The sequence below is a fragment of the Balaenoptera musculus genome, chromosome 5 (assembly GCF_009873245.2).
Source record: "Balaenoptera musculus isolate JJ_BM4_2016_0621 chromosome 5, mBalMus1.pri.v3, whole genome shotgun sequence".
NCBI lineage: Eukaryota > Metazoa > Chordata > Mammalia > Artiodactyla > Balaenopteridae > Balaenoptera > Balaenoptera musculus.
This window is the reverse complement of record NC_045789.1, coordinates 87,982,475-88,002,956: the sequence shown is the minus strand read 5'-3', so window position 1 is coordinate 88,002,956 and position 20,482 is coordinate 87,982,475. Positions and strand designations below refer to the sequence as shown.

Below are 20,482 nucleotides of genomic sequence, written 5' to 3'. Positions count from 1 at the left end.
GATTTTGACCCCCAGGGGACATCTGGCAATATCTGAAGACATTTTTGATGGGGACAGTCTAGGAGGGAGATGCTGTTGGCATCTAGTGGGTGGAGGCCAGGGATACTACTAAACATCCTACAGTGCGCAGGACAGCCCCACAGCAAAGTGTGATCTGGCCCCAGTGTCAACAGCGCTGAGGTGGAGAAAGCCTGTGCAAAGTGACAGAAGTAGACTCCAAGGGCTCCGTACTGTATAATTCCATTTATATGACATTTTGGAAAAGGCAAAACTGTAGGGAAAAAGAATACATCAGAGGCTGCCAGGAGCTGGGGCTGAGGAAAGGGGATTGACTTCTAAGGGGCACAAGGGAATCTGGGGGAGGATGGAAATGCTTTCTATCTTTTTTTTTTTTAACAGTCCAGGTCTTTTAATTTTCTTTACACCCATCATGCCATGAATTCATAGGGAATCGGCTCCAACAGTTCAGGCTCCTTTCCATTGGTTCTCAAGAGGTGTGCTTCTCTGGGTGGAGCAGGCTGGAGCTTCAGGTGAACCCAAGTACCTTTATCTTTGGCTTCCTTCTTTTTCTGATCATTTTCCTTCACCCGTTTCAGGAAGCTATCTCGGCTGTCAGAGTGCTTAATATGCTCGATACGCACATTAATTCTCTTGGCAAGAATCTTGCCCTTACCTTGTTTGTTTACAATGATGCCAACAGCATGCTGGGTAACATTGTAGACTCTCCCAGTTTTGCCATGGTAACATTTGTGGGGCATTCCTTTATGAACAGTGCCCATTCTCTTGATATCTACAATATCACCTTTCTTGTAGATTCACATGTATGTGGCCAAAGAAACAACTCCATGTTTTCTAAAAGGCCTAGAGAACATGTAGCGGGTGCCCCTCCTCTTTCCCTTTGTGTTGGTCATTTTGGTGAATTACGGGAAGATGGTGGTTACCGCCGAAAGGCTGCTTTCTATCTTGATTGTGGTGGTGGTTACACACATGTATGTGTTTGTCAAAACACACAGGACTGTACACTAAAAAGGGTAAATTTGACCTCTGTAAATTACACCTGAAACAAACAAACAAAAAACTCAGCTTTATTTGAACCAAAGCCATTCTGGAGAAGAAAGTACAGGGGGAAAAGTGGCCACCAAAAAAATGAGAAACAGAGGTCTAAGGGGTAGAAACACAGAGGGACAGGTTTTTTGTTTGTCATTTATAACTAAATTATTGACTTCTCAGCAAATGACACCTTATCAAAAGTTACTTTGTAGTTATTGACCAAAAATTCTATAAAACAGCTTTATTGTGGTATAATTATCATGCAATGAGCTTTACAAATTTAAAGTGTATAATTTGGTGTTTTGACTTGTATATATATCTATATACCAGTTAAACAATTGTTACAATCACAATGAAAATATCCATCATCCCCCATATCTCCTGTTGTCCCTTTATAATCTTTCCCTCCCTGAAAAATCATAACAGTACTTATCTCATAGGGTTATTGGGAAAATTTAAATGAGATCTGATCATAGAGAGGGCCTGTTGTACACCTTGCTTGCTTTCTTTAGTAAGAGGAAGCTATTGTACAGTGGAAACAACCTAATAGCAGAATAACTGTATTCCATGCCCGGATTTACTGCTTATTCTTGGTATTGGGCTGGAACAGAGGTGAAGATTGAATAAATGAATAATCAATGCAAGTGTGCTCAATAAATGCTTCTTGAATGAATGAATGAGCAAATGAATGAATGAATGAATGCACCAGATCTGTGTGCTTAAAAATCTAGCTTTAGAGACGAGAACAGCACAGTGAAAGAAATGGAGACCAAGGACATTACATAATCACATGGCACTAAATACAAGTGTATTTTAAACTTATACAGGTCTTAAATCAAATGTGTATTCTTCCCCACAAAACACACTCTTCTTCCTGAAATCCTTAAGTTAGTGGCTCTTCCCACTGTCCACTCGGTCCCCCAAGCCAGAAGGCTTGGATGCATCCTCAGCTTCCCATGATCCCTCAGCTTCACGCTTAATTCTATGGACATATGTTCCTGTCAATTCAGCTTCATCTCGTGATGCTCCCACCTCCTCTTCATCTCCATGGCAAGTTCCAGCTCTCATCAAACCTGATACAGAGGCTACTGTAGGAGCCTCTTCCTTAGCCTTTCACCTCTTCAGAGCCTTTTCAGCTTCTGAAAGCTAAAACTTTCCTAAAATACCTTGGTTCTTGCCTGCTTCAAACCTCTGCTAACTTTCCATTACACCTGATGTAAAGTCCCACCTCCTTAGGTACAAAACTTCATTAACTGGATTAAATTTAGCCGGTCAGTCTCTAACCCACACCTAAAGTTTTGGTCATACCTATGCGTTCACCATTCTCCAAAAGCATCTCAATTATCTCTCTCCCCACATCCTTCTTCTCGTTAATTTTTTTAAATTGTGGTAAAATAGACATATCATGACATTTACCATTTTAGCCATTTTTAGGTGTACAGTTTAGTAACATTACGTACATTCATATTGTTGTGCAACCATCACCACCATACATCTCCAGAACTTTTCCATCATCACAAACTGAAACTCTGAACCTCTTAAACAATAAATCCCCATTCTCCCTTCCTGCAGCCCCTGGCAACCACCATTCTACTTTCTGACTCTATGAATTTGACTACTCTAGGTACTTTATATAAATACAATTCTACAGTATTTGTCTGTTTATGTCTGGCTTTTTTCACTTAGCATAATGGCTTCAAGTTTCATCCATGCTGTAACATGTGTCAGAATTTCGTTCCTTCTTAAGGCTGAAAAATATTCCGTTGTATGTATATACCACATTCTGTTTATTCATTCATCGTCAGTGGACATTGGGTTGTGTCCATCTTTTAGCAATTTTGAGTAATGCTGCTCTGAGTATTGGTGTACAAGTATCTGTTCAAGTCCCTGCTTTCAGTCCTTGTTCTCCCCATGTCTTTTAATATTACATGTTCCTTTGGTCTAGAGAGTCAGCCCAGAGGCATCTTCTGCACCTCTTTCTGGAGAACTCATATTCATCCATCAACACCCATTTCAAAAGTTCCTTTCCTGGTTTAATCAAGAAGAGGTGGCCATGCACTCCTCGGCACTCCTTCAGCCACAGAGACTATGCTCTCTTATAGTTCTTCCTTCATTGAATCACAATATTTTTGTGTCATTGTCTTCCTTGCCTTACTAAACTATACTTCAGTAAAAAGGGAGCTTACCTTGCTCAACTTTCTCCTCCATATATCATGCTTAGCCCACTGTCAGAGCTACATAAATATTAAGAACAAATATTTTAAGGACTGCCTCTGGGTTCTTCAGGCCCAGCTTCTGTGGATACTCAAGAAATATTAGTCACTGTTGACTTTTATTGTCCATTTGCTCCAGGAAAAGATCCAACATAAAGATCTGACCTTAGAAGGACTTTCTGGCTGCCACAGGGTCCTTACATCCTTGGGGTCTCTGAGGAGGTGACACCATGCTTAAACACTCTGAAATGCAACCTCCTTTGACCCTATAACTCATCTACCTACGTAGCCCTGATGGGAAGGCTCAAATCAGCTGAACTTTCCTCTACACCTTCAACATTGCAACTCATACCATTTCACTTGTGCTCAAGGCTGAGGACCTGGGAAGAGTTGAAGGGAGCTCTCAACTTCAGAATTAAAAAACATTTTCTCAGCTCTTTGAAGAACTACTCTTCTCCCATAAGCAAAGAATATAGTAGTCATAGGAGAGCCATGGGAAACCTAAACGACAGCTCTTAGCTCCCTAGCCACCCTCCACTTCCCCTTTTCCTGGCTCTAACCCCTCCCCATCAGCTCTACCTTTCCTTCCCAAATATCCTAGTGTGCACTCTTGGCCTTTTCCTTGCCTATGATCTTGACTCTCAGAAAGGAGACAGCATCACACCTGTGTTGAGTGATGATGTGTCCAACACATCACAGTGCATGGCATTCACTTCTTCATCCATTCGTTCATTTCCTTAGCCTTTTGCCTCCATGCTGGCGGAATCCACACATCCGCTCACCTGTGAGAAGGGGAGCGTAAGGACACGCTGCCTCCCTAACCAGGGAAGCACATGCAAACATGTGTGTATCCACCTTTGAAGAAAGTTCATTCACTTCCGAATAAAGTTCAAGGGCTATAGTCCAGCCCACTTCTGGTCCAGAGTGTGTTGAGGAGTTTTGAGTGGGCTCCTTGGATAACTTAACTCCTCTCCATGTCATATTAACGTTTAAAATATAGGGGCAACCCCACAGTCACCCTCCAGCCCTCAAAGAGTACCTAAGAAGTTCTTCCTTGGGTCCTATCTCAACTCCTTTCGAGCCCCTTTGCTTTTAGTTTCCTCTTCCCGCCCTTCCCACTCCACTCCACTATGTGCCCCTCCTTAGGTGTCAGCCACTATCCACTTCACCAGCCCAACGTCTTGTCAGGGGACAGAAGGGACTTGAGGTCTCGCAGGTGGAGGAGGAGGAATAAAATTTTAAGATGGAAGTCCGTTCTGACATTGGGATGCCTTAAAGAACATTCCAGGTGTGTCTTGTGGTATACAAGTAAATTGGCTAGCAGAGTCTCAGCACCTATGTGTGGCATAGAGGGTCTCCTTGAGTTGCATTACAGCAATGTTCAATTCCCTTAGCCGTGGATGCAGCAACTCCAGAAAGTAGGCAGGAAGAGGAGCAAGGGGTGAAGAAAAACCCATACCCTCCACAGTGAAGATAAAGTAGAGGGAGACAGGTCACCTAGGAGACCACTGCAGTAACTGTGAGACTCTGAATTAAGGCAGCGGCTCTTGGCTTCAAGCCTAGATAATTGGGTGGTTGGATAAGAAAAACTAGTGCAAGTCTTAAGAAAAGATAATGACCAGTTTGGGCTATGCTGAGTTTGGGATGGCACCATCAACCCTTACCTGTTCCCTACCTACATGTGCATGCCCATCTGCTTTTTTCCCTCAGGCCTGTTTTCTGCATTGTAGTCGGAGTGACTGTCTTGAGGGCAAACTGAAGAGATCTGATCAGGGACTTCTCTGTCCTCTTAGGTATAGTCCAAAGTCCTCAATGTGACCTTCCGTACCTCGCATGCATTGCCCCTGCCTACTCTCCAGTCTATTTCTTTACAGTCTATATCTCCCCTCATAGATTGTGAGCTCCATGAGGGCAGGGAGTACATGTGCCTTGTTCTTAACTTCATCCGCAATGCCTGTCACACAGTTGGTTCTAGAGAGACAGCTTAGGAGAGAGAAAGAGAGTGGAAGAATGAATACCATCCAACTGGAGATCCTAGCAGATAGTTTGAGCCATAAATTTGGGACCATTAGTATAAAGAAAGTAGATGGAGAAATGTAAGTAAACGAATTTACACATAATGAGAATAATGGTGGCTGGGAACAAAACCTTGGGGAAACATTGACATTTCAGGTGGCCATATGAATGAGGAAGGATAAGTAACTTGAAAGGAGGCTGGCTGAGAAGGAGCTGCCAATGACATAGGCAGGGAACCAGCAGAGAGCTCAAGGCAACAGGAAGGAATGTCAGATGCTATCAAGAGAAATAGCGCTAGAAGGACAGAAAAGAGGCCATGTTTCCAGGCACTACAGGGGATAGAAGAACAAGTTAAATGACATGAAGTGGAGATGGCCAGGCCCCTGCAGACCATGGGACACTCAATAAGATGGTCGAGATGGTTTCTTTAAAAAAATCAATATCATTATTTTTAATTGTTGAGGAAGTTCTAGATTAAAAGAGGCTAAAGAGACTCAACAACAACCATGCATTTGATTGGATCGTGGTTCAGGAAAACATTTTTTAAAACTCTAAAGTTAGCTGTGTGAATATCTGGAATTAGAGTCTTCCAAGGAGAGGAAACAGTCAATGCAACGGCCCCAGAGCGGAGCCCTGCCTGGCTTTTTTTTTTTTTTTTTTTTTTTTTACAGTTGTACACTTTATTGAATGCTTGTTATGTACTAACTACTTTCATGCCTTTTTTTTTTTTTGGCTGCGTTGGGTCTTAGTAGCGGCACGCAAGGTCTTCGTTGAGGCCTGAGGGATCTTTCGTTGTGGCGCGGCTGTTCGTTGTGGTGCACGGGCTTCTCTCTAGTTGTGGCGCACGGGCTCCAGGGCACGTGGGCTCTGTAGTTTACGGCACACAGGCTCCCTCGCTGAGGCGTGCAAGCTCAGTAGTTGCGGCACGCGGGCTTAGTTGCCCCGTGGCCTGTGGGATCTTAGTTCCCCGAGCAGGGATCAAACCCACGTCCCCCTGCATTGGAAGGCAGAGTCTTTACCAATGGACTGCCAGAGAAGTCCCCTGCTTGGCCTTTTCGAGGAACAGCAAGGAGCCCAGTGTTGCTAGAGGAAGGTGAAAAAGTCGTAAGAGTGGTAGAATGTGTAGACTCGTTGTAAAGATTTTGGACTTGAATCGGTTTTCCGCATATTAAGTTTAAAATGTCTATTTGATATCCAAGTGGAGATGTTGAGTAGGCAGTTGGGTACACAAGTCTGAAATCCAGGAGGGAAGCTGGGAAAAGGAGATTAAAATGCAGGAGTCATCAGCATATTAGATAATTTCAAAACCAGGAGACTGAATGAGGTCACCAAGGGAATGAGCCTAAAGAGAAGGTGCAAAGAGTGTGCACCGGGGTGCCCGGATGTAAGAGGGCAGGGAAAAAGGAGGGGCCAGCCAAGGCGGCTCTGAAGCACTTGCCAGCGTGGAGGAAAACCCAGAGAAAGTAGTGGGGTGAAGCCAAGCGAGGACAGTGTCTTCTCCAGCAGGAGGTGCTGGACCCCTACGACTTGTGGGTCAAAGATGAGGCCTGAGACTTGGGTTTATCACATACAGACAGAGGGACCACTGACCTTGACCAGTTTGGGCAGAGTGACATAGGCAAACAGCAGACCTGCCGGGGCTCAGGAGAGACTGGGAAGGGAGTGATTGGACACAGCGAGTACAGACAGCTGAACAGAAGATGGGGTCACAGCCAAAGGGGAAGGGGTCAAAGACATTTTTGGCTTTGGGGTTTTTTTTCTGTTTTTGCTTTAAGATTGGCGACAAAGCTGTATGCTGACGGGACTGAGGGAGTGAATGAGCAAGTATGTGAGCTGGTGCAGATGCAAGGCCAAGCGAGGGTTCTTGCCATAGGGGAGAGGTCTGAGCAGGCTTAGAAACTGAGTCCCAGGTGATGGGTGACGCCCCCAGGAGACGAGAACACAGAGAGGCTGGGCTGCTGGGGAACAGCCTCTCTGCCTCTACTGGTCGTGTCCTCCCCTCCTGCTGACACCAGAATCTGGCTTTTCTAACAGCCGCTTTGCCTGGAGCCCAATTAAGGCAAAGATACAAATTCGCTGGCCATGGCCCCATGAAGTCTGGCCTCAGGGCTGCAGCCCATTTGGAAAACGTTTTTAATTTCATTTGTGTGTTTTTTCAATTTGATTATTAAGTGCTGTTTGCACATGGACGGGGGGAAGGCCTGTTTTTATTCCCTGATTCCCCTTCCTCCCTGGCCTGCGTGCTTCCCTCGTGAGTAATGGGGAGGCTGCTTTTCTGGAACGCAAGGGAAAACTTCCAGCAAATTGCAAAAGCATGTTCCTTTCTTGAAAAATCCTTTCACACTTGTTTTTTACTCCGTTTGTAAAGTTCATGAAAAGCCTCCATAAATGTACTTTAAAAGGCCTTAACTTTCTTTGTTCTCCTTGTGGAACTTTCTCTCTCTCTCTTAAGGGGGTATGTAATTTAAAGGGATAATAAACAAGACATAAAGCCAGAGGGGTGAGTGGTGTGACGAAGGGAATGAAACAAACTTTAGAAATGTCAGGGGTTTGCAGGGAGGGGGAAATTCCATCTGCATATTCAGGAGGTAACAGCCTAGCGCTTCCCCACGACTCCTTAGATTTGTTTCTAAAGTTATTAACATTTAACACAGGACTAGGGCAGCAGGGTAGACAGAAAGAGCAAAGTAATAAAGGCTCAGGAAGAACGACAAATCCTTTTAGACACATTTCAGTGGGCTGAAATATAAGGGGAGAAGGAGGTGTAAAAATTAAAAAAACAGTGTTGTCAAGAATTTGCAAAGAAGGTTCTCGCCTGGACGCTAGAGCAGTGCGGCGTCCAGACAGAGAAATACAGATGGTTCTTAAAGGGGATCGAGGCCATATAAGGAGTTCCCTCTGCAGAGAGAGACATCATTCTGGTTTGGGTCCTTGTCAGCCTGGGAAGCTTTCTGAATATGGGCAGGAGGAGGAAGGGGCAGAGAGGTGGGGCTTCGCAAGCCTCAGTGCCCGCCCTGGTGGCCACCCAGGGGCCGGGCAGCGGAAGTGCTGTGGACGGTTTGGTGGGCGGCTTGGCGGGCAGGACTCAGGGACCGGGGCCTGTGCCTTAGCCAGCTACTGTGCTGTTGGTCTGTTCCCAGTATCTGAGTTCATCTAGGGCGCCATGTCTGATGTATCTGCCATTAGCCTCTTGGCTCCAAAGTTGGCAAAGTGAAGATGGAGGCTCGCCCCTCCCCACTCCCATTTCTCTCTCTGTAGCACCTGCTTTCCTCCTGGATGCCCTTCACCTCATTTCCCTCTCTCACCCACCAGCTGGGCTCCTGAGAAGAGATCAAGAATAAGCAGGAAGCTGCCTCGTGACAAAGGCCTGAGATAGAAAAATTCCAGCTCCGGGACAGCGACCCAGCCTCAATTAGTGGTGTCTGCCTGGGGTTCTGGGAGGTTCCAGTGGGGCTGGTGGCCACGGCCATGTAAGTGACAGGCAGCAAGAGCCTTAAAGCTCCCCGAGCCTCGGGAGAACCAGCAGTGGCCCTCGTCGCCATCCCTTCCCTCGGTGGCTGGGTGGGACCCACAGGCCCGTAGCTCCTGCTCCTGGGGAAGCTTCGCAGACCCTGCTGCCCGCCTGGCCACTGTCCGCCTCTTCTCCCCAGCTGGCCAGCTGCCTCCTCTCTGTTCCGCCTTGTGCTCGCCCCCTCTCTTTCTCTTCCTCTTTCTGCTCCTCTGACCTTCGAAGTCCGCCTCTCCTTCCCACTCCCTTTGGCAGAGAACCAGGGAGTAGTGGGGACTTGACGTCGGGGGCCTCAGGCTCAGAACTGGTTGCCTGCTAAGCCATGGTTTCCCCAAAGGCCCCTCACCACTCTGCACTGGGGGCATTTTCCCCCTGAAACACCCTCATGGGCACTCAGAGGAGGGAGGAACAATGACTGTGTCTTTCTTTGTGCTGGCCCCATGTGTAACCCCAGCCTGGCACCCTGCTGTCTCCAAGACCTGCTTTTGTATCCCTATTTCCATTTTGCAAATGGGAAACTAAGGCTCAGAGAGAGCTCTAGAGCTTCTGAGGCCGTCGTTGTACCTAACTAAGGAAACACTTGCTAAATGTATCTAATTCCACCTTCTTCTTAGGAAAGGTCTGGTCCACAGGGTTGCATCGGGGCTATTAACCTTCAGTTCTCTGATGTGCTCGCCTTCTGCCTCCTTTCATGGAGACACCCAGCTTCCTCCTGCTTCCACTGTCCCTTCCTCCACCCCAATTTAGCATAAGCTTCATGCACGCTGTGGCTCTTTTCATAGTCCAGGCTCCACCAGAACCCAGAACCTATTGAGAGCGAACAAGATTGTGTTTTGACACGGCTCCCGGCTTCCCACGTTTTTCGCCTCCGCCACTTGGACGTGCACAGAGCGTTTGTATGTGCCTGCAACAGAATCGGTTCAGCTTGACAAACCCAAGACCGTCAGCCCCTTTGCAGCGAATCTGCTCCCTTAATTAACCTGGGGGATGGGGAAACTCATAAAGAAGTTTTATTAAATGCAGAGAAAATCGTCCCTTTCAAACACCCCCATGGAGAAGTCTGAGCCAGATTCCTGTGATGATTCATCCGCACTAACTAACTGGTCCTTTACCGGGAGATGAGTTAAGAGCAGAGTTTGTTCAAGCAGCCAGGAGAAGCCGCCCCCGCTTGGCCCCTAGAAGGCTCTCTTTAGGGCACGCTGGTCTGTACACACGCTGATAGCTGTTTCATATCTGCACTGATGGGCTTAACCGAGCAGTTGCCACACAGCCAGCACGCGCGCACAGCGTGGCCGGGAGGGGGTGTTTATGGGACTTGCCGCTAATGACTCCCATTTACGGAGCATGTGTGGAGCAGCTGAGCGGGCCAGCTAAGACAGGACATCAGTAAGGCCTGGGTTTTGCAGGCCGGCTGCATGCACAGGCTTTCCTAAGCAGCTGTGGGGATGGTTCTAGTATGAGCTTCTGGGGGAATCCAAGGCTCCTCGGAATTCAGGCTTTTCAGTGTGAACAATGCCCTGACGAAGATAGTTTTGCTAGGGAAGCTGCTGGCCAGACTGATTGGACAAGGCCAGTAGTAAAAATTATTGCAGTTAGAAGAATAAAAGCTAACATTTATTGTTCACTCGCCTCGTGCCAGACATAGTGGAAAGCACACGTGTATTTTTTTTTCTTTCATGTAATCCTCAAACAAACCTATGAGGTTGGTACTACTTTTTTGTTTGTTTGCTTAATTTTCGTGGTACAGAGGAAGGAACGGGCCTAGAGAGATGAAGCATCTTGCCCACAGCTGCAGAACTGGGATTTTAACCCTGGTGTTCTAACTCCAGAGCCTGGTTACGTAAGTGCAGAAAAGTGAATTCTAGAAGTTGAATCATCATTTTAAATCACAGTTACGGCAGGATGGCATAGCAGTTAAAAATATGCATTTTGGTATTAGAAAGACCTAGATTTGAGCTTCAGCTTTTTCCAGTTACAAGTTACATAAACTATTTAAGCCTCGGTTTCCCCTATAAAAGTGGGAATGGTTGTAACACCTACCAGTAGGATACGGAAAGCCTCAGTGCCCCCGCATAGAATAAGCCTCCAGTGAATATGTAACAACACACACCCCCCAACGCTCACTAAGCTCAGTGGCACCATGAATCTGAGTGTGGACCCAGAGAAGCTAGAGCATGGCTTCTGTGACGTGCCAGCTGTGAGCCCTTAGGGAAGTCACAGCCACCTGAGCCTTCGTTTCCTGCAGTGGAATGGGGCAGTGATAGGATTGCTAACAACAGACCTGATTCAATCAGGGTGTCGGGACCACACAGAGTGGGTGTGAGGAACCTATTCTGCATCTTCCAAGGCACTGGAAATGCTGCTTGTTGTCTTTGGAAACCCTGGTTGGATTTCTCCCTTTTGAGCACAGCGGCCCGCACATCGCACATGGTTATGAGCAGCGAAGGAAACAGAAACCCGACCTTCAAAGTTCTTATGTGCTCCAGGGGGAAGATGGGACCAACAAAAATAAAGCATTCATTAAAAACAAAATGACATGTCCATATACACACATACTTGTAGATAATGACTTGCAGCCGTGCGGAGACCCAGGCAGGGGCTGTGGGATTTTGCTGGAGTGCTTGGGAAGACATCTGGGAAGCTTTCTGGGAGGAGGGGCATTTGGGGAAGAGGAGGGAGGTCCACCCTAGATTGGGAGCTCAGGTTCATTTCCTTCTCATCTCGTGTTTCCTGCACCCAGCACGCAGTAGGTGCTCAATGCATGCTTGCTAAGTGAGAACAGGAAGTGGAGAGAGTGGGTTCCAAGCAGGGGAAGTGAGCAAACAGTGCAGTGGTGAGTCAGAGGGAGGGCAGGCGCTCCACTAACTGCTGAAGGCATGAGTTTATTTTTCTTTAGTGTTTTCTGCCAGGGCTTGGTCCATGATAAGCCTGGAATCAGAGAGAGGGGGAGAGAGAGAGAGAGAGAAAGGAGGCATCCTTCTATTTATGTGGTGTTATAGCCCACATTCACGTGTACTTGACACTCACACCACTCCTGACATTGGATCCCAGCATGACGCAGCTGAAAAATGCCCCTTGGAGCACAGACACTTTTGGTTGCCTCCCCCAGAGTTGTTCCCTCTTCTTCTCTGCTTATAACACCTCAATTTTGTTCAAGATCCATTCCTCGGTGGCAGTTACTCTGGTGATTTGTACTGTGTCAGCTGGGCTAGCCTGAAATTGGCTTCCCCCGAGTCCCGCTTCCAGGTGGGCCAGGAGAGAGATCTTTGCCTGAGATCTGGAGGCAGATGTCAAGCCCAAATGGTTGGCGGGTGGAAGTGGGGGTCATCAGACTCACTTCATTGTCAAAGAGTGGTGGCCAAGCCTGCAGCTGCTCCACCTTTGCCTCATTCCTTCTTTGGCTTCTCCGGTGCCTTGGCCAGATCTCAGCAACAAAGGGCACCAGCTTCTCCTGCAGGGCGTCCAGGTCGGGGGCCATGAGAACCCATGACATGGGTTCCAGCACATCCTTGCGGGGTCCCGCTTGTCCTTGCCCTCTCCCACAATACATCCGTCTTCCCTCCCCCACTTCCTGCCCTGTGGGCTTTGAAGCTGCACATCAGATGCAGACTACAGCCCATAGAGATGGGCTGGAGCTCTCACAACTGCAGAAGTTCCAATCCCTGCAACAAATTCAATTCCATGTTTACATGGAACCCCTGAAAGGTGGTTCTAGTGCTTCTAGATTGAACCCTGACTGATAAAGATAGCGTATCCCCAGCTCCAGAGTGAACTCTAGTTGGTCTGAGCCAATCATAGTGTCCCTAGTCCCCATGCTGGTAATAAGTTTAGGTGTGGGCAGGTGACCCAGTTCTAGCCTGTGGCAGGAACTCCAGTCAGAGGCTTCTGGCAAAGGCTCCCTTGATCTGAAAAAGAGACACACAAAAAAGATGGTGCTCTTCTTCTGCTGGACGTTATCTGGATATCATGGTTGGAATTGAGGCAGTCGTTGTAACCATGTTGGGGCATTATCCAAAGAACCAAGCTGAGGATCAAGATAGAAAAGATAAAAAGAACCTGTGTCCTTAACGATATAGTTGAGCTGATGAATTAACCTTCCTCGAAGCTGCCTACACCTGGAGTTCCAGATATGTGAGATGATATATTTTCTTATGGTTAAGTCACTTGAGGCAGGGTTTCTGTTTCTTGCAGGCAAAAACACCCTAGTCCAATTCCCACCCCCAAAAGAAGCCCCAGATTTTCTTCTTGCAATGGATCCCAAAGTTTCCGTCCACCAGGAGCTTTTCCAAAAGGGATGAGGGAAGCTCGGAGTGAACCTGGTATCTGACCTCCCCATGCTGGGTCTTCTCATCAGAGAAAATGAACAGGAACACATCAGCAATCCACAGAGGATTTAAAAGTAAACAATAGAATTCAGAATTACCAAAATGATTTCCAGATTATAGTCCAAGGAAGGATAGGTTAAGGTTAGAATTATGGTAATCATGATAATCAGGTCTACCAGTAGGATGCAAGTAACAGAAAGCCCAATTCGAATTGGCTGTACCATCATGCCTGCTTTTTACCTTTCTTCTCTCATCCCTCAGCTCACCCTTTTGCTTTGTGATGCTGGAATGGTACCCTGCAATCCACTTTTCACAGACTCTGGTGAGGTTCTGCCAATAGGATGCACTAGAGGTATATTGGGAGGTGAGAGAAAAGAAGGACTTCATTTCTGTCTTTCAATTCCTGGTAGTGTCTCTCCAGCAAGAGTAGACAGTGGGCTCCACTTCCCAGCTCCTTTTGACACTCCCAGAGCTCCCTCACCATGTCCCTGTAGAGGGACCAGAGCCTACCATCAGCCATGGCCTGGGGAGGGGCTTCCTCATCCACGGGGCCATGTGCTCTGGGGCATCAGAGCAACCCCTCGTACCTCCTTGGGGATGTGAGCACCTATCCAATCTTTCCCTCTCCTCAGTGGTCTGAGAACTTCAAGGGACTGAGCGTGAGCAATGCAGCTTCCCCCCAGGAGCCCAGCACCAGTTTCATGAGACCCCCTTCCAAGGTCCTAAGCTCTGGTAACCAGCCTCCCCCCCCTTTTTTCCACTGACCTCAGGCGTTATTAATCTCTGGGTTACCTCAGCATCCTCTCTTTAATGTCCCACTTGGGTAACAAATTCTTTTACTAAGTCCCTGTGTTTTGAAATATCTGGTGTGGTTTCTCTTTTCCTGATTAGACCCCAGCTGATAGAGTAAATTTATTGGCTCCTGTAACCCCAAAGTCCAGATTGAGGGCAGTCAGCAGGCACAATTTGTTCCAGAGGATCTGACTCTTATCAGGGCTCTTTTCTGTTTTCTAACATTTTCTCAGCGCTGATCTCTTCTGTGTGTGGAATGTTTTGAGGATGGCTACCTACCAGGTAGCAAAAATGGCTGTAGCCCCTTCGTTCCTCATAGAGATAAGCCATGCTGCCTGTGAGGAAAAGAGAATGCCTTTGTCCCCAGTTTCTAAATTAGAGCCCTGAACTTCACTTTGCTTGCACTGGCTTTGGCCATCTGCCCAACACTGAACCAATCACTGTGGCCAAGGCCTGGGTCCACTGATTAGCTAGATCACATGTTCTCTTCCTAAAGCCAGGTAGTGTCAACTTCTGTGGAGATACAGGGCCCACCAATGGAAATCCGGGCTCCTGGGAAGTGATGGACTGATGCTGGTGACATCATCTGACGCCTGTCCCCGGCACCTCATCTCTGATTGTCCAGGACAGCCCCAATTTCATATTTCTCCTGCTGCTTTTGTAAATAAGATACCTTTTAAAATATTAAACCAAATATATAGATATAGATATGATACCAAAGGGATGCTCCATGAAAGAAATAATTGATAAGCTGAAATCCATTAAATTTAAAAACTACTCTATGAAAGACACTGAATGAGAAGACGAGTCACAGGCTGCAAGAAAATACTTGCAAGGGCACGTGTGAAAAATACTACTATGCAAAATTTATAAAGAACTCCTAAAACTCAACAATAAGAAAACAAACAACCCAATCAAATAAATGGATTAAAGACCTTAACAGACACTTCACCAAAGAAGATATGCAGATGGCAAACAAGCATACGAAAAGATGCTCCGCATCATATCATGTCACTATCAGAGAAATGCAAATTAAAACAACAATGAATACCCCTACACACCAATGAGAATGATCAAAATCCAGAACACTGACACCAAATGCTGGTGAGGATGTGGAGTATCAGGAATTCGCATTCTTTGCAGGTGGGAATGCAAAACGGTACAGCCACTTTGGAAGATAATTCGGCAGTTTCTTACAAAGCTAAACATACTCTTACCATAAAATCCAGCAGCTCTGCTCATTGGTATTCACCCAAAGGAGTTGAAAACTTACGTTCACACAAAAACCTGCACACGAGTGTTTATAGCAGCTTTATTCATAATTGCCAAAACTTAGAAGACACCCAGATGCCCTTCAGTAGGTGAATGAATAAACTGTGGTACATCCAGGCAATGGAATATTATTTAGCACTAAAAAGAAATAAGTTATCAAGCCATGAAAAGTCATGGAGGAACCTTCAATGCATATTACTAAGTGAAGAAGCCAACCTAAAAAGACTACACACTGTGTGATTCCAACTTTATGACATTCTGAAAAAGACAAAACTATGAGGACAGTAAAAAGATGAGTGGTTGCCAGGGATAGGAGGGGAGGGATGAAAGGGTAGAGCACAGAGGATTTTCAGGGCACTGAAAATACTCCTATGATAGTATAATGGTGGGTACATGTCTTCAAACATTTGTCCAAACCCGTAGAATGTACAACAGCAAGAGTTAGCCCTAAGGTAAAGCATGGATTTTGGACTTTGGACTTTGGGTGATAATTCACCAGTGTAGGTTCGTCAGCTGTAACAAGTGTACCATTATGGTGGGGCATGTTGATAATGGGGAGGCCATGCAGGTGTGGGAGCAGGGAGTATACAGAAAATCTCTACCTCCCTCTCAAATTTGCTGTGAACCTAAAACTGCTCTGAAAAATTAGTCTTTAAAATAAATAAAATAAAATATGTATATCCACACATAACTGATTTCTATTCCTTTTTCAAATATCTTCACAAATGAGAAATAACCCTTTGGTTAGCCTGTGTCCCAGTTTAGGTTTCAAAAGTGAGGTTCCGAAGGGCCATGAGGCAAACACGGACCAAGGAGTTCTGAGCCCCAGATAAGTTGTCTCCACTCCTTTGTGGTCAGAGAAGTGATAAGAAAGATGATGATCAACCAGAGTTTCCAGGAAACACTTCTCTATTTTTAACTTACACGAATTCACGTTCATTGGAAACATAACCTGAAAGGGCTCATTTCTACCTCATCTACAACAAGCTTACCCCAGGCACTCAGGAGTTTTAAAGATAACAAATGAACCACCATCCTCCAGGGTCAGCTTAAAACATCCCCTAACATTGCTTAGACTCTCCGGTCCTCCTTAGGGACCAAGTTGTTCTGTGAAATAAGACTTTATTGTGTTCTTTTCTTTGTTTTCCTTCTCTCTCTCTCTTTTATTTCTGATAAAAGAATTAAGGCCCAGGGAGATCAATTGGTTTACCCAAGATCACACAGCAAGTTCACGACTCTGCCTAACTTCAAACATAACATCATTGGCTCCTAATGTCCCAACACAAGGCCATCTTGTTTCCAGATGACCTTCATTCTCTCTGCAGACCCCCAGGAGCTTGGGTATCCTTTCAAGGACAGCATTTAATCATCACAAAATGCCCTACCAGGGAGTGACATTAACAAACACTTATACAGCGCTTAACATGTGCAGTTTTCTGAGCCTTTTACAGTTGTTACTTCATTCAATCCTCAAACGGCCCTGTGAAGTGGATGCTATCAGTATCATCATCCAAAGTGTGATGGATGAGGACACGCCGGCACAGAGAGGCTCAGTAACTGGCCCACGATTTCTCCGCCAACAAGAGTGACACCTCTGGGATAGGAACCCTGGCAGCGGGCTGTGCTCCTGCAAAGCTACATCGTCTCTGAGACATAAAGGGGAGAAAACCACAGTTGTCAGAGGAAAAACAAAGTAAGCTAAGGGAAGGATGGAGGCAGGCAGGGGAGAGGGGGAGAGGGGGGAGGGGGAGAGGAAACCCCCCATCATAGTATTCTTGTCCTTACTGCCTCAGAAGTACATTTTCCACCCAAAAGTTATGCTCCAATATTCTCATTCCCTCTTCAGTCCTAGACTACTCCTGGCCACTCCTAGGGTAGCCAGTCAGAAGGCCCAGGTCGCAGGGAAGGGCACAAAGGCAGCGTCCCTGTTTCTCAAGAGAAGATGACAACGTTAGGGAAAATCAGTCACTGAGGGTGGGCCCTCCAGACTCTCATGACCAGCTGGAGTTGTAGCACCTACGCCGAGCAAGACGAATCCTTCTGGGGTCACAGCCGCAGTGAATCTACTGCAGGTGCCGCTGTCACGTCCAGGTAGCAATAAGAGCCCCAGAGCCACAACGTCTACCCCAGGGACACATTCACTGTGTGTCACCAGTACGTCCAACTCATCTGTGATGACTGAAGTAAAGAACAACCTTTTCCCTTCCCCTGATCCAATCTCACTCTCAGGGAAGATGCTGGAACACAGAATGCTTCCTTCTACATTCTGTGCCACACCATCGATTGAGCTCCTGCTGTGTGCTGCACTGTGGTGAGTAGCAGACCTTCTAAAATGCATGAAACATGGTCCCTGGCCTGCAGGAACCTGTGCCCTGGAGACAGCCCCCCACCAGTTATAACACAGGTGATACGAGCTGTGATAGAGCAGTGGCTTCCAAACTCCTGGATCTTGCGTTTCTATCATTTAACATTTTCCAGCACATGAGCCAGCCAGGAACACCGCACACCCACCTGGCCATCACTCCTGTTCTTGGATGGACCCCCTGACCTGGTGAAAGGGCCCCCATCTCACCAGGTTGCGTGTTCCCCGAGGAGGCTGGGTCCTGAACACAGCTTCCAGTGTCCTGCCATTGTCAACAGCCGCGGGCACTCCCCGTGACTTCCAGCTGCCCCAGGACAAAGCCCTGCTCAGCGTGGGTGCCGGGAAGGCCGGGCTTTGGGCCCCAGAAACCAGATGAGTGTGCCCATTCATTGCTTCTTTCTTCTCGCTTTACCGCGGCTGGGAGGGAGAGCGTGGGGTCACAAGCTTGATCACTGACACACATTTATTCCACTCGGCTCAGCTGGGCCCGAGCCCTGCTCTCAGGGACGTGTTCCTGGCCTCCGTGCACATGCACAGGCCGGTCCCTGAGCCCCAAAACCTTCCGCCTGCTGGACCCACGTCCTCATCCTGCAGGGTCCTGGCCCAAATATTAGCTTCCCCAAAAGCCTCGGCGGCAGCCGCCTTCAGCAGAGCGCCCTTCAAGAGATGATCAGCTGGGACTTCCCTGGTGGCACAGTGGTTAAGAATCCGCCTGACAATGCAGGGGACACGGGCTTGAGCCCTGGTCTGGGAAGATCCCACATGCCGCAGAGCAACTAAGCCCGTGCGCCTCAACTACTGAGCCTTCGCTCTACAGCCCGGGAGCCACAACTACTGAGCCCACGTGCCACAACTACTGAAGCCCACGTGCCTAGAGCCCGCGCTCTGCAACAAGAGAAGCCACTGCAATCAGAAGCCCACACACTGCAACGAAGAGTAGACCCTGAGAAAGCCCGTGCGCAGCAATGAAGACCCAACGCAGCCATAAATAAATAAATAAAAGAGATGATCAGCTTTCGTAAGAACGTTATCAACAATTTTCAGTGACAATTCTTGGTAAGGTAAAAACAAGTCAAAGTAGCACATCTGTGGGATAGCCTTGATGAATATTTACAGTTATATTCCAAACATGAAATTAGTTTTTTTTAATCACAACAATTTTTTAAAATTAATTAATTTATTTATTTATTGCTGTGTTGGGTCTTCGTTTCTGTGCGACGGCTTTCTCTAGTTGTGGCAAGCGGGGGCCACTCTTCATCGCGGTGCGCGGGCCTCTCACTGTCGTGGACTCTCTTGTTGCTGAACGCAGGCTCAGTAGTTGTGGTGCACGGGCCCAGTTGCTCTGCGGCATGCGGGATCCTCCCAGACCAGCACTCGAACCCGTGTTCCCTGCATCGGCAGGCAGATTCTCAACCACTGCACCACCAGGGAAGCCTCACAACAATGTTTTAAATGTTGTTCAGAAAGAACAGTTGTTTAAATGCTCATGCTCATGACCCGATACCAGGCTTCCCTTTGCTGTGAATCCTGGGACGTTCAGAGCTCTCTGTGCTTGGCTCCAGAGCTTTCTTCAGCCTGAGCTGGAAGAGGAAGTGTGCCCTCTTGGTCTCAGCTTTTTTGGTGAGAGCTTCTGAGGGCAGCGGAGCAGAGGGGTGGAGAGAGCCAGCTCCGGGTCAGGCTCCCACTCCTTCACTCACTAGGGATGTGACTTTGACTAGGGCTGGAAAGACCTTGAGACAAAGATGTGAGGGCACGTAATTCGTCTGCTTTGGGATGGCACGAAGCACCAGGAGGGGAGGAGAGATGTGAGAAAGGGAAAGGAAGGAAGCCACCCCGGGATGCCGTAAGGAGCAGATTACCTCAGAGACCACCTGGATTAATCCCAGCTGGGTCGCTGGGGAGACTGTGTAGCACTGGCCTGAGAGGTGTCCTACCCAAGGCGTGTGGAGCCACGAGCTCCTGTCAGACACAGGTCCCATCAGGCTGCGACCAGGGCCACAACTCCTCAACCTTCCTGGCAAGGCTGCGCTAGCGCCTGTGGCCAACGAAAGCCCTCAGGAAGGGCCCTCCCCAGCGTTTATAATAAGAAGCCATGAGGATGGCAGTGCCCAGGGCCTAAGGGAAGAGCTAGGACAGTGCCTGCGACAGGGCATTAAAGGAGACAGTAAGAGCAGTCATAAAAACGTGAATGCTGACTTCATTGTTTGCTGGAGAACTCAATGAACTAAGATGTGTGAATGGAAAAGCATCACACAAATGTTCCATTGGATGCTTTTGACAGCGATTATGATGACGAAAACAGTGACTCAGGGCTCGTTCACTTGCTCCATCTCCCCCATAGGAACCTCTGACCAGACTGGGTCCCTGCATAGAGTTTAAGTCTTTCCTTGGTACCTTTCCAAGGTATCTGGAAGTGACATTTCCTCAGTGTGGTGGGTGTTCTCTTGGAGTGAAAAATGAAACCCACCCCAAATCTCACAACTTTCAACAAATAGACAGGGGTGTCTTTTATTTTACTGCTAACGTTTTAAAATTCCGTCTGTGAACAGGTCCTATATTTGCATGGGGCAAAATTTTGAAAGATAGATCAAGAGGTATACAGTGAAACCATCCCTGGCTCCCATTCACTTTGTTTCCTCCCTCCCATAGACCACCATATAGTTTCCTGTGTGTTTCCTTGCACTCATTTGTCCCTTTTCAGGTAAAGTCACACTAAATGACTGAAAGTGGAAGAAGAATGGTTCTCTAAAGAATTTTTGCTAGAATTTCGGGGGGAGGAAAAAGTCCTTTCCTCTGTAGTTGCTTAGTGTCAGAATGTAAACCTAGAGATGAGGAAGCCTCTGCACTGGAAGAGCAACTGAGGGTGAAACCAACACAGGGGAAAACAGAACACAGAGAGCAATTCCAATTGAAACTTTTTGAGCACCTGGATCCAGCTGTGCCT

General features: G+C 47.2%; 1 pseudogene; it reads right to left on the bottom strand.

The window, feature by feature from the left end:
• Positions 1 to 428: 428 nt before the first annotated feature.
• Positions 429 to 928, bottom strand: LOC118895921 (annotated as a pseudogene).
• Positions 929 to 20,482: the final 19,554 nt, after the last annotated feature.